Source organism: Mustela lutreola, chromosome 2, assembly GCF_030435805.1.
Source record: "Mustela lutreola isolate mMusLut2 chromosome 2, mMusLut2.pri, whole genome shotgun sequence".
Classification (NCBI taxonomy): domain Eukaryota; kingdom Metazoa; phylum Chordata; class Mammalia; order Carnivora; family Mustelidae; genus Mustela; species Mustela lutreola.
This window is the reverse complement of record NC_081291.1, coordinates 127,645,514-127,659,273: the sequence shown is the minus strand read 5'-3', so window position 1 is coordinate 127,659,273 and position 13,760 is coordinate 127,645,514. Positions and strand designations below refer to the sequence as shown.

The 13,760-nt window shown below is 38.6% G+C and overlaps 1 protein-coding gene across 3 annotated transcripts in view; it reads left to right on the top strand.

Annotated features, from left to right (window-relative positions):
- Positions 1-13,760, top strand: part of NLGN1 (neuroligin 1) — an 845,829-nt gene that overhangs the window by 1,676 nt on the left and 830,393 nt on the right. Inside the window, exon 1 of one of the 3 annotated variants that reach the window (XM_059163444.1) lies at positions 58-407. The exons of the other annotated variants lie outside the window; for them this stretch is intronic. The gene's annotated coding sequence lies outside the window, so the exon portion shown is untranslated. Of the gene's footprint in view, positions 1-57; positions 408-13,760 lie in introns of those variants that run through there. 3 annotated transcript variants of the gene reach the window in all.

Genomic DNA, 13,760 nt, shown 5'->3' with positions numbered 1-13,760 from the left:
CACCCCGGCCCCCGCGCTCCCCACCTGCCCCGACTCTCCTCGCTCCTCCTCCCCGCCTCCCCGCGGCGTCCTGACCCTTCAATCCCGAGTCCCGGCCGGCGGGGCTGGGGGCGTCGTGTCAGTGCGCCGACGACCCGGCGGCCGACAACGCGCGGAGCCGGTGTGAGGAGACGCCGCAGGAAAAGCGAGCGGTAGTCGGGGGAGGAAAGGCCGGGAGAGCCCGTCCGAGCCGGACAGCGCGGAGAAAGGGGAGAAAGCGAGTGTGAGGCGCGCACGCTTCCCGAGCTCGGGCGGACCAGTGCAGTCGCCTCCAACGCCTTAGAGCGGCGCCCCAGTCACTGCAGCTTTTCAGCCTAGAGCTGTGCCCAGGGACCACAGAGACCGAGAGCCGGGAAATCGGCAGAGAGGTACTAAAGAAATGAGGAAAAGATTACGAAAGAGCGGGGAGGGTTTGCTGGCGAAATACGGAGGCTGAGCAGATGGAGGAACAATGCCGCCTCCAGAAGAAAACCCTCGCCAGGAGCCCTGGCGGAGCGCAGAGGAGCTGCCTTCAGCCTCCTGCTCTCCCCAGGCCTCCGGCTAGTCTAGGGGCTGGTTCCGCCTCTTAGTTTGACAGGGATAAGAAAGTTGCTCTTCCCCGCATTTCCTGAGAAGTGGTTTTCAGACCTGCGTGCTTCAAGTGGAGATGTCACTCCCTAGACCCCCCGCGACGGGCAGCTCATAGAGAATGCGTTATTGGGCAATAAACTCCCCCGGGAAGACGAGGTAGTCCCAGCATTTAAAAACGTTCTCCCCTGTCTCCTGACTGTCCAGCACGATGCTTTGTGAGTAGAAATGAAAAAAAAAAAAAAAAAAAAACAAAAACAAAAACAAAAAACAACAAAAACAAAAACAAAACCACTTGCAGTGGATTTAAAATGATTTATGGTGAGATTTTGAGTTGGGGATCATTTATTCCAGAGGAGGTTGTTAGTGGGTTGTGGAGATGAGGGAAATTGTGTGTCGAACATTCGGTTCATTTGTGGTTATTCTAAATTACGAGCGGCTGGCCTCCCCAAAGGCATTCTACTCTTTCCTTTTCATTTCCAGGACCATAGCGATACGTGTAGGATTTAGGAAACAGGAATTCAGATAGCTAACCCTGTATCTGTTACTCTGCATTTTTATAGTACTTAATAGTTTCATTTTCCTTTTTTTAATACTGAAACTACAGTGGATTATTTTCGCTTAAATAGATTCTTATGCTGTGTATGAAAATGACAGGGTCATAATGCAGTCCTGAAAAATTAATTGTGCTTAGTTAGAAATAGGATCATAGATACAAAAATACCACTAAGGAGAGGTGTGGGTACATGTGTTTGAGTGTAAAAGCTTTAAAATGTCTCGGCATTTCAATCAGCCGTTGCAACCTAGCAGCTTTTTAAATGAGCTCAGAAGCAAGGGCCAGGCAAATATTTAAAATATTAAATGTTAAGTACAAAAACATTAAGTTTGCTGTGCCCTTGGCAGAGAATGAATTTAAGGCTACCTGCACTGCTGAGTGATTGAGTGATTTACAGAGAAAGTGGAAGTTAATCATTACTCAGGCCTTCTGATTACATGGTTTGATTAAAATAAGTAACTGTTTTCTGTAAGCCTGCTATTCTACAGTTAGTCTTTCCAATCCTCTTAACATAAGCAGAAATTGAGGGAGTCAGTCTTTCAGCAGACTATCCTAGAGTTCCTGCATCGTGGGGTAAAGGAAAGAAAGCCTTGTTTAGCCCCCCTTCTTTCCACAGTCTCCCTCCCTTCACCCCCAGAGTACTTTCTGTCAATCTTATCTCTATTACCACCATGGCGTTTCATTTGTGAAAATTCTCTTTTATGTCTAGGTATAAATTTTCAAATATAAATGTCCGAATTGTTTTGAAATTGACAGTGGAATATATACTCACAGAAAGTAGGCAGAGAGCTCAGTTTGCTGCAGGTAGAGTGCTGGAAGGTTTGATGACTCTTTGAAAGGCTGGTGACTTCCCTGACTTTTCTAGAGTCTCTTCCAACTCTGAACTTTTCATATTTTTTTCCACTTTATTATTTCCACATTATTATGCAGGGACTATATATTCCTTCAAATTTCCTTAAATTAGTTAAGATTTTTTTCTTAACAGGATAAATAAATAGCTATAACTAGAGAGTATAGATAGAAATCTAAGCTCTCTGAGTTAAAACATTTTTCTTCTTTACAAGTTTTAATGTTTTTGACAGCTTTCTGTGGGGTGATATTAATACAGATTTAGGTATGATTGACAAATGCCTCCCTGGGTTTCCATGTGTTGAAACAAATAATTTTGAACGTTTTTAGCAAAATATAGCCATCGTTTATTTCTAGAATCCCATTCTATATTTTTGCATAAAGGAATTATTTTATGAATTACCTAACAAATACTACTTTGTAGTTTTTATAAGCAAAACACAATCAGAATTAGCAGGAAGATTTGAAAACACAACAGTTCAACAGTACACTTTTGTCACGTTATTAAAGTATTGTGAAGTTTGATGTCTGTTTCCATCTTACTAGATTATAAATAGGAAGATAGGATTCCTCAGTTATATTTGAATTGTTTTTAAATGGAATCACCCATGTGTAGTTCACCAAACTAATTCTTTTCCTAAAACGCAGGTCTTGCTGATATTTTGTTAACAATGACTAATACAGCTTGGATGGTAATGTCCTGGATGCAGATGGCTTTCAATTCTTTGTACAATTTACTGCCCCTTACTTTTTAGATTAAAATACCTTCCATCTAGAACTCCTCCCCACTTTTACTCTTTATTCCATTCTCAAGACTCTTACTTGTTATTTTCCCCAATACTACATGCCATTTTATGCTTCCTTCTGCCCGCCCCCCCCACCGCCCCGCCAACTGTAGGACAGAACATTTTATCTCCTTAGAGTGGTCTTTCCTCCACCATCCTGCTTCATTCCTGTATCCTTACTCTGAGCTCCTACAACACATTATTTCTCCATCAGGAGTAGGCCACCTTTTACACTTCGTGGTGCTTGGCTTCCTCAGTGGATAGTAAATTCCCAGAGATAAAATACCATGCCCGATTTATCACTTTATTCAGAATGTTTTGCCCCTTGTCTGAGCATAAAGTAGACCATAAATGAATGATAAACGTATTATTTAGAAATACAGTTGGCTGTGAGGCAGCAGAAAACCTGGCTAACAGTGGTTTAAGCAGACACGGGTTTATTTATCTCACATAATAAAGACTCAGGAAGAGAATTAGAGTTCTTTCTTCATCTTGGTACTTTTTTTGTTATGGTCATAAAATCTTGCTGTGCTTCTGACATCTTGTCTGCTTTTTAGGCCCAAAGAAAGATAGGGTCAGAATTTTTTAACTGGCACTATTGTCATTTGGGCCAGGTAAGTTTTTGTCTTTTGGGGGATTATCTTGTTCATTTTAGTATGTTTAGTAGTGTCTCTGGCTTCTACTCATGCCAGTAGCACACCCTACCTATCCAGTTATGATGAGAACTAAGAATATTTCAGACATTGCCAGATGCTTTCAGAAGTAAAATCTTGGACTGGCAATGATTCAGAGCAAGACAATTCCTTGTTTCCTTCTTCTTTTTGCAATGGTAGTGAGGATCTGTTTGGTTTTTTGCTTATAAATGGTAGAAGACTCTCTGTGTGATTGTCTAAAAAGAAAAAGAAAGAAAGCAAGAAAGAAAAAGGAGAGGAAAAGGCCAAACAAGCCTTCTCCTTGAGCATTGTTTCTTTTTTTTTGTGAGGTGGACATTCTCCCTGTAGACTTCCCTTCTCATGTTACTGCCAGAACTGTGTCAGATGGCTACTTCTAGGTACATGAGAGGTTGGAAAATACATTTTTAGTGTGGCATAGCACGACCTTGGAGAAGATCAGAATCTGAAAAAAGAAGGGGAAGTGGATTTGCAGTTAGAAACTAGAGGTGTTTAGCACTGCCAAAGAATAAGTGAATATGTAAAATTCACCTAAAGATTTTAGGAAGGAGAAAAAGCAAAAAAAGGAAAGCAAACTCATAAAAGAGGGTAGATCTAATTTTTCACGTGCTAAATTTTAACAAAATGACTTGGATAATATTGTGCTTTTTCCCTCCAGTGATATTTTAGTTGGAAAATAACTGGGCAGAATGAAGGCATCTTGCTCTTCCTAAGGGGTGTGTGGTAATTGTGTGTGTGTGTGTGTGTGTATAATGACACCTCATTTCCTTCAGTCTACTGAAGAAAGCAATAACATTTGCTATTCTTATTTATAAATTAGGTAGTGGTCAATAATGAGAAGTGTTGTCAAAGAAGACAAAAATGCACATCTAGTGTTTTAATACTCCTTTCTAATGTTTGTATTTATAAAGCACATGCTAGTGATGGCATTAGGTAAAATAATCATTTCTTGTACAGATGTGTTAGCATGGACCATAGTAACTTTAAATTAGATTGCTCAAGGGACACCTGGGCGGCCCAGTTGGTTAAGCATCTGTCCTGATTTTGGCTCAGGTCATGATCTCAGGATTATGAGATCCAGCCCTGTGTCAGGCCCTGTGCTCAGCAAGGAGTCTGCTTGAGATTTTCATCCTCTCCCTCTGCTCCTCCCCCTGCTTGCTCGTATGTGTGCACTGCCGCTAAAATAAATTAACAGTGGATGTGAGGGCGATCTTACTGTGACATCTGTCACCCCATTGATCACCAGGGTTGATTTGGTTGATCTGGCTGGCTAGGCGGGTGTTCCCTTCCTCCCTCACCGCTCCATGTGTGTCCCTCTCAAAGCTGGGCACTGGGTCAAAGAGGACGACCTTCCCCAAAAGAGGGGAGAACCATTCTTTGGTCAAGGGTACACAAGTAGCTGGGTCCCCTGCTAGAACCTCCAAACAAGCTCTCAGGGTCCATTTGTAGAAGAACATAGGGTAGTCACGGTTCCGGGACTCCAGACACATCCAAATGAGGCGCTGCATGTGGCAGTCTGCCTTCATAAAAAAAAACAAAAAGTAAAATAAATAAACGAATCTTTACGAATTAGATTACTCACTGTGGTAGAGAAGTACTACTGGATGTCATTATGGAGAAGAAGTCTATCTTACAAAGATATATCAACATTGCTGTGATGGACAGTAATCTTGCCGATTGATTATATTTTTTTCCTGCTTCTTACCTTTGTCATTCATTCTCTATGATTCTGTCAAGTGCCAACTTTTGCTCAGATGTTTGTAGAATATAGAAATATAAAATATGGTGTCCGTTAAGAAACTTTTGCCCTCAAGTAACAATACTTTTAAGGCTTTAACAGTAGTGACTTGTTTCTCATAAAAACAGAGATTCTAGAGGTATGTTGGTCCAGGGTTAGCTAACTCAGGAGTTCAAAGATGTCAGGGCTGGAAGACAACCTTGCCAGTATTCTCTTGGCTTTCTATCTTGGAAAGAAGATAAACAATATGGTTACCACAGAGCCAAATATTCCCAGTCAAAACAAAGAGTGTCAGTCTTCTTATGGAAATGAGAAGAAAAAGTTTTCTAGAAGGTTTCAGTAGACTTCCTTTTATGCCTGATTGACTAAAACTGTGACACATCCCACTCTTAAATGAATCGTTGGCAAAGAGATAATGTATTACATAATCGATATGGTCCTTCCCCTAGGGCTGGAGAAGAGGTCTTCTTTCCCTATGGATATGACAAAGTCATAGTTAAAATCAGAGCTTTTGTTAATTGGGAGGAAGGAAGCAATAGCTGTAACCTAGGGTACCTATTAGGGTGTCCCATACACATCATGTTCTGTCTTAAGTTTCTTATAAAATGAAAGGTCTATATTAGAAAACATATACACACATTAAATAGTCTTTGAATCCATGGACATACATGTCAGGCTGCATGTTTCTTTTTTTTTTTTTTTTTTTTTTTTAAATTTTTTTTTTTTTTAATTTTATTTATTTCTTTGACAGAGACAGATCACAAGTAGGCAGAGAGGCAGGCAGAGAGAGGAGGAAGCAGGCTCCCCGCTGAGCAGAGAGCCCGACGCGGGACTCGATCCCAGGACCCTGAGATCATGACCTGAGCCGAAGGCAGAGGCTTTAACCCACTGAGCCACCCAGGCGCCCAGGCTGCATGTTTCTGATACAGAATGATTCTTTTCATGATGTTCCAGAGATTTAAGAGAAAAATACTACCTGGAGAATCAGAAAAATGTAGGAATGGGCCCTGGGTAGAAGAATTACAAACACTAATTTATGCTACATTACATGTCCAGATCCTAAACCCTTCCTTCTCAACTTATACCTATATTATATAAAATAACCATAGTTAAACTGGAACATTTCCTCTTTACTGAATAGATTATTTGTGTTTGTCGCATGATCTTATAATCCAGGAATAATGTGAGAAATGACTGAACTCTTTTTGCCAGTTACACTCTTGAAAGACTTGATATTAGTTATGCCCAAATTAAAATGACTTCACTGCTTTTGATAACTGTTTACTTGGAGGGCCTAGGGAGGGTTTTCAGTTCACATGCCAGTGAGTGTCTCTCTCATTGAACATTATGATTCTTTTTTTTTTTTTTTTTAAACAAGGAAAGCTTTATTTTCGTTCTTTTGTCTGACTTCATGGAAGCACAGAGCCAATTTTGTGTTCAAGTGAAAAGGGGTTCTTAACTATCTCCTTTTACCCTGCCTCATTATTTGAATTTATGTTTTTAACTTAAGCTTTGCTCTAAGATTTTATTGTATTTGGGGTTTTTTTAATCATAAATAATTTGTGCTTCGAATTGTTTCTGGAAGGAGGAATATATAAGTATATATGCATGTACAAACAAATGCTGTCTTGCATCACTCAATAAATGTCTTGTTCCTGAATGAATATATGTTCAGAAATTAGGCAATATTGTGTGCAATAAACTGCTGAATTATGCCCCCATTAACACATGCAATAGGATTTTAGGAAAAGGAGATACCAGGAGTGTTTGAATCATTTTGATAGAGATAAACATTGTAGTTCACAGATTGACAGTAAACTAAGGCAGGGAAGGTGGAAAAAGTATAATTAAGCTGAATTCATTACACATATTTTACTTTGTGATCAGATAGAAATTGTTTTTCAACTTTTTTCCTCCTCTGTAGCCTAAGAATTTTTATAACCTCCTTCCCACCCAATAACTTCCTCTCCAATATAAATGGACAAATAAGCTTTAATACCAAAGCCACCATGTAGAACAACCGTGAGCTAGCAAAGAATGGATTTGATCTGTCTTTGTTTCAAAGCAAACTTCCTGATGGACATTGGCTCATGGTTAACCATGAGCATTTTATAATGCATTTCCAGCTTCTCATCTTTCTGTTGCCAGTGCTCTATTTTTGGGCTCCATGCCCGAAGCCCTTTCACCACTGCACCCACCACTGATCTGGGCTGCTCACCTCGAGGGGAACGAATATTTGAATCAAACTTAAAATGATAATAACTCCATCTGTGTTTAGGGTCAGAAACAGATGCTTCTCCTTTTTATTTTAATAGAAGGTATGTTTGAAAGTGAAAACGTAGTGAAATTTGGTGTTAAGTAGACCCACGTTTTAGTGGGCACTCTTTTATCAAGTGAAGACCACTGGGAGAGCATGTTTTCTAAATAAACATTTTGTCTGTCTAACCTTCTCTCCTCTAGACCTGGGCATTATCTCAGCCTTCGACATCCACTGTGAAATAATTTTGGTTCACAGCATTGACCCAAGATATTGCAAGTTCCTAAAGCTTCTCTCAGGGAATAAAATGGTTAACTATATGCCAAATACACCATGTTTCATCAAAAGTAAGGAACAACTGGTTACAGGGCAGAGCCTTATTTTATGTACTTTACTTATTTTATGTACACCTTTGCAACCTAGACTTAACTAGATGTATATTTTTATACTCTATCAATCTCGTACATATATAAAAAGTGTAATAGTAATAAATACATTGGTTTAAGAATGCAAAAAACTTTGTTCTATTTAGATTCTCGCTCTTCTGAATCATTTTTTTCTGACTCAGAGCCATCAATATCCATGTTTTTCCTGACAGTAGTCTCTGTGTGTTGGTGATATGTCATTTTTTCAGAGTGCTCCATGATTGTGTTCAGCATTTCATTCCAAGCAACTGATACCTTCTGAAAGGTTTGATGCTGGTGTTTTGTTGATATTACTGGAAGGTGACAATTGAGAATTTTCAGATGACCATCTTATATTTCTTTCTTAAATTGTCTGGAAATGTCAGGAACATGGTTGTCTGGTTATGGCAAGAGGAACACAACGAATTTTTACATACAAAAGTCAATGGCAGGGGTGCCTGGGTGGCTTGGTGGGTTAAGCCGCTGCCTTCGGCTCGGATCATGATCTTAGGGTCCTGGGATCGAGTGCCGCATCGGGTTCTCTGATCAGCAGAGAGCCTGCTTCCCTCTCACTCTCTCTGCCTGCCTCTCTGCCTACTTGTGATCTCTCTCTGTCAAATAAATAAATAAAATCTTAAAAAAAAAAAAAGTCAATGGCAGCTATGCCTCCACTACTGCTTGGCTGTAGGAATTATAAAATACATCCTGATTTCAAAGATGTTAAAGGTTAAAAAAAAAATGTGTCAAAATCAATGAAATGTGGCAAGTTTAATGATACATGTGTCCTCATTTGTTAAGCGAGCTAATGCAGTAATGATTATTAATTAACCAACTATTTAATTAATCTCTAAACATTTGGATATGAGAGATTGCTACATAATTCTTAGACAGTATGATTAGAATCTAATTCTGTCCCTTCTTATTCTCCACTTAGCCTCCCAGTTTGTAACCTATAAGACATAGCTGGTCTTCCAAATAGGTAATGGTAGCATGAAGAAGCACAAGACTAGGAATCCAGGGACCTGTGTTTATAGAGGAGATTCTTCTAATAACTATTCCTTCCTATAATTCATTTAATCTCTCTGGGCCTCAGATTCCATGTTTAAAATGTACAGTTAGACTAATTGAAGTTAAATGTGTCTTTTGGCTCTTAGAACTGTTTGGGGTAAAGATAATCAGTAATGAAGAATGTTCGTAATACTATTATATATGTAAGCTGGTATTGTATAAACATGTAATGATAGGTGTTATTTTAAACTATAATATATATATTAGATATTGTGTAACTTTAAGATTTATTGCATAGCTTTAAGAGTTTACGGTTTTGGGGGGTTTACCCCTGCATATCTTATTTGTTCTCTGAAACAGCTGTAAGCAGTGCAGAGGGTACAGTAGAGCAGTGAGGATTTAGGACCCTTCTCAAATATACTGGATGAGAAAGATTACTGAATAAATTAAAGCCAAATCAAGAATGCAAAAGTGGGATGAGGCAAGGAGAAAATGCATTTTCCATCAGGAACAAAGAAAACTTAAGCAAGGAATTAACTATCACTATATATAAATGTTCTGCTTAAAAAGAGAGTCATCAGTAAAAAGCAAGAGAAAATTGGCAGGTAAAAATGAAGTTTCCTTTTTTTGTTTTATCATTACTCAACTACATACCACTGATTAAAAAATATGAATAAAAGGAAGAGGAGTCTTGGGTTACATCAGTCAGATGCTACTATTTGTGGATATATCTTGACAGTTCTTACTGTGCAGTTCCACAGACAACAGTGTTTCTTCTCTGTATTGTATTTGAAAATTGCCACTGCTCTTAAGTGGCCAGAAAGCTGGGTACTTACTTTCTGATGAATAACAAGCTCTCCAGAGGTATGTCACTCTGCTTTCTCTCATTGTAGTATAGTCACCACAAAGAAAACACCATTGCCTCTCACCTACCTATTTTGCCATAAAAGTGAGGTTTTTAGAACATGAAGAAAACCTTTTCTTTTGACTAGAATTCTCTAAGCTAGCTCCTCTTTAATATAATTAAAGTATAGAATTCATAGCATTGCTGCAAGTAAGTAGATTTTTATTGAATTTAATTAAATTATTTTAATTCTCTTTTTAGGCTGCTTTGTATATTAGAAAAATATCCAAGGGCGCCTGGGTGGCTCAGTGGGTTTAGCATCTAACTCTTGGTTTCAGCTCAGGTTGTGATCTTGGTGTCCTGGGATCCAGTTCTGCCTCAGACTCCCGGCTCAGTAGGGAGTCTGTCTGAGATTCTCTCTCTCCCTCTGCCCCTCCCCCAGCCCATTTTCTATCTCTCTCTAAAATAAATAAATGAATCTTTAAAGAAAAGAAAATTATTCATGATACTAGCATTTAAGACAGAGAATATGGTTTAATGGTTTAGAATCTTAGATCATTAAATAGGGTTTTGAGATTATATTCACATTGCCATCACTGTTTTATGACTGAAGGGGAAAATCATAATTTTTGACCCTAGATAATATGTAAAATATGTTGTAAAAAGGAATAATTCCTTTTTAAAATGTTTAAATAAATATCCAGGGGTGCCTGGGTGGCTCAGTGGGTTAAAGCCTTTGTCTTCGGCTCGGGTCATGATCCCAGGGTCCTGGGATCGAGCCCTGCATTGGGCTCTCTGCTTAGCAGGGAGCCTGTTTCCTCCTCTCTCTCTCTGCCTGCCTCTCTGCCTACTTGTGATCTTTCTGTCAAATAAATAAACAAAATCTTAAAAAAAAAAATATTCGATAGTATTTCCATTGGAGAGGTTGAAAGGGCCAAAATGTTTTTTTTTGACAACGATAGGGCAGCCTCCTCACTTTGCAAGTGACAAAGTAGGCCAGGATAAGAAATGTCTTGCTAGGCTTATACAATGCTTGAATTTGGACCCAAACATCCCAGTCCTCATGTAATGCCTTGATGCATCAAATTTACACACAGGACACTGATACATATATCAACATTATATATAATTTTTTCTGTGATTATAGAATTATTAGTTTAGATATCCAGGGAGATAATTGACAGAAGCTATAAAGAAGGGTGTTTTAGTGAAAAAGAGATAAGGATATGAACACATGGAGAAAGCATTGCTTGAAGAAAAGCAATAAAAATTAAGAATAGGACATGTAGCAGAGGTAATTGATCATTTAAGAATTTTTCAAAAGTAAAATCGGGACGCCTGGGTGGCTCAGTTGGTTAAGCAGCTGCCTTCGGCTCAGGTCATGATCCCAGCGTCCTGGGATCGAGTCCCACATCGGGCTCCTTGCTCCGCAGGGAGCCTGCTTCTCCCTCTGCCTCTGCCTTCCACTCTGTCTGCCTGTGCTCGCTTTCACTCTCTCTCTCTCTGACAAATAAATAAATAAAATCTTTAATAAAAAAAAAAAAAAAAAAGAATTTTTCAAAAGTAAAATAAATAAGTAAATAAGACAATCCACATTAAAAAGTACTATTATAGAAAAGAAAGGTATTTACTGAGAAGATACATCTTAATCTGTGCTTAGTATTTTGACTTAGGACTTCTGCAAATCAGAAATGTCAATTATATATTTACCCTGAGAGGAGCAGTTTCTCAGAAAAATTGGTTCATATTATTCACATAAGAAGAAACTCAGTTTTATCAGAGAGTAAATTAAATGATTTGAAATGGAAACTATAACGTTCTGAGTATATGTCTATTAATATAACTGATTAATACTAAATCAATTTGAGGTCATGATTGATTATCATTAAGCAAGGAGATTCTTTTTTCCATAGCCTGCCCAGAAACTATTTCCTAACCTGGGCTGCCTTTACCCAAAACATACTAGGAATGCTCTGCCGTCCAAAACATCTTTCTTCTCCACTATAGTGCTCTAGTCAGTCCTTTCAGAACTGCTGATTACAGGACATTTATAATGAAAATGTCCCATTTGCTTAAGGGATAGAGGCTCTAGTTGGTGCTAACTTGTCCTTTAACACCTAGTGATCATCCTCATCATTACTTAAAAAATTTTAACATTTCTATGGCCTAAGAAGTGCAAATTCAAGTTAGATATATTCCTCTGTTTCTACTAAATTGAACATGAAATCAACATGTCCCTCCCAACTCTTGAATCCACTTTTTATAAAAACTGCAGCTCATTTTGGGAAGCAGTGCCTGGAATAACCAGTACCTGGAGAACAGAGAGTGAATCAGAAGAGCACAAGCATATTTTCTATAGAACTCTATAAACATGGCCATAATTTCTCATGAATCAGTGCATTTTGACTCCGCTAGTCAGAAATACACTGGGAATAGTCCCAGTATTCAGTGTAGAATGTCATTCCCTCATCTATCTGTCTTCTCTAGAACTCCAGAGGAGCATGAGGCCTCCTAGGACCACGTCTCATGCAAGCCTGAAAGGAACAAGAGAGTAAGGTGATGCTACTATCGGGCAGAAAGAAGGCGTAGTCACTGGCATAGAATCATTTATCAGGAAGATACAGACAGTATAAAGGATATCTTTACGTTTGCAATATCCTTTAAATCTGCTACACTCAAGCTTGCAAAACAGTTATATATATGTGTGTGTATATATATACACAATATGTTTACATATATAATTTATTTTATATTTATTTATATGAATATGTTTGTCTGCATTTTTCACTTCCCCATGCAATGCTCAAGCTAACATAAATGAAATGTAAAACAGAAAGGTATTGATGGGGAAGATCAGGAATATTAGTTTAAACCAGGACCATTGCCAATGAGATGAAGCCTTGGTTCGTGCCAATTGCTTACCAGAAGGATGCTTTAGAGTCCCATAGGGAAGACCAGAAACAATCCCTGGAGAGGGTGGGGGGATCGAGAAACTGTGTTGTGAGAAACAAAACCAAAACAAACAGATTTGTTCTGCCTCACTCTTTAGCCCAAAAGGTGATTTTGTTGCTAAGATAACATTAAAATGTGTGATTCTGTGTAGTCTTCAAGTTTTCTTTGATTTTTATGTATCTGTCCTATAGGGTTGATAATGCCAGCCTCGTAGGGCTTTGTGGGATTAAATGAAGTAATGTATTTAGTACCTTTCCTTGGCACATTAAAAATGTCTCAGAGTGTTCTTGTTACCATGATAACCCTCTGCACATGTACACAAACCCATTCTCTGCTCACTCAATAATAACAGTTTATTCCACACTCTCTATATGCCACGTGGTGCTAGGCACAGTGAAGAAGGCAAAGATAAGGCAAGACTTGTCTCAAAGATCCTGGGGATACTTGTTTTTCTCCCCTCTGCTCCTTACCCCTAGCTTTTGAAATTAAGGTATAGAATGCTCTACATTTCTGTTTTGGCTAATGGAAAGAAGGATAAAGCATTTAGAAATGGTGAAATTGGCAGCTTTAAAAAAATTCAAGGACTCTATCAGCATTAGAATGTGAAAACATTTGAGTCATAGGCCTGCTAGGGAGTGAGTATTTAATAGGCGCCTTTGTAAAATCCCCCAACTAAGCTGTATCATTTTCTATACATGCTTAAATCTCTTAATTACAAAGCAACTTTAATTATACATAAAGTATGCCTCTTCAATCATGTTTTAATCACACATGAAAAAAATTAAATTTATACCAAAGTTATATTCTGCCTTCCAATTCTGATTTTTAAACTCTGGCATATTCCGAACCAAAAAATTGCATTAAGCTAATGTTTATGCTTGCACATAATCCCACACTTTCAAGGCAACACTTAAAATATTCAGAAGAGCTTCATAAGAGGGAGTAGTTTAATTCTGTTGTTGACTCAGAGCCATTGTTCTTCACAGTTACAGCTCCGCTGGCATAGGCTACATATGGTCACTTGTTTTCTCAGTGTACAGAGTGATAATGCATTAACATTCTGGCTGGCGGTAGGGGATACGCTGTGTTT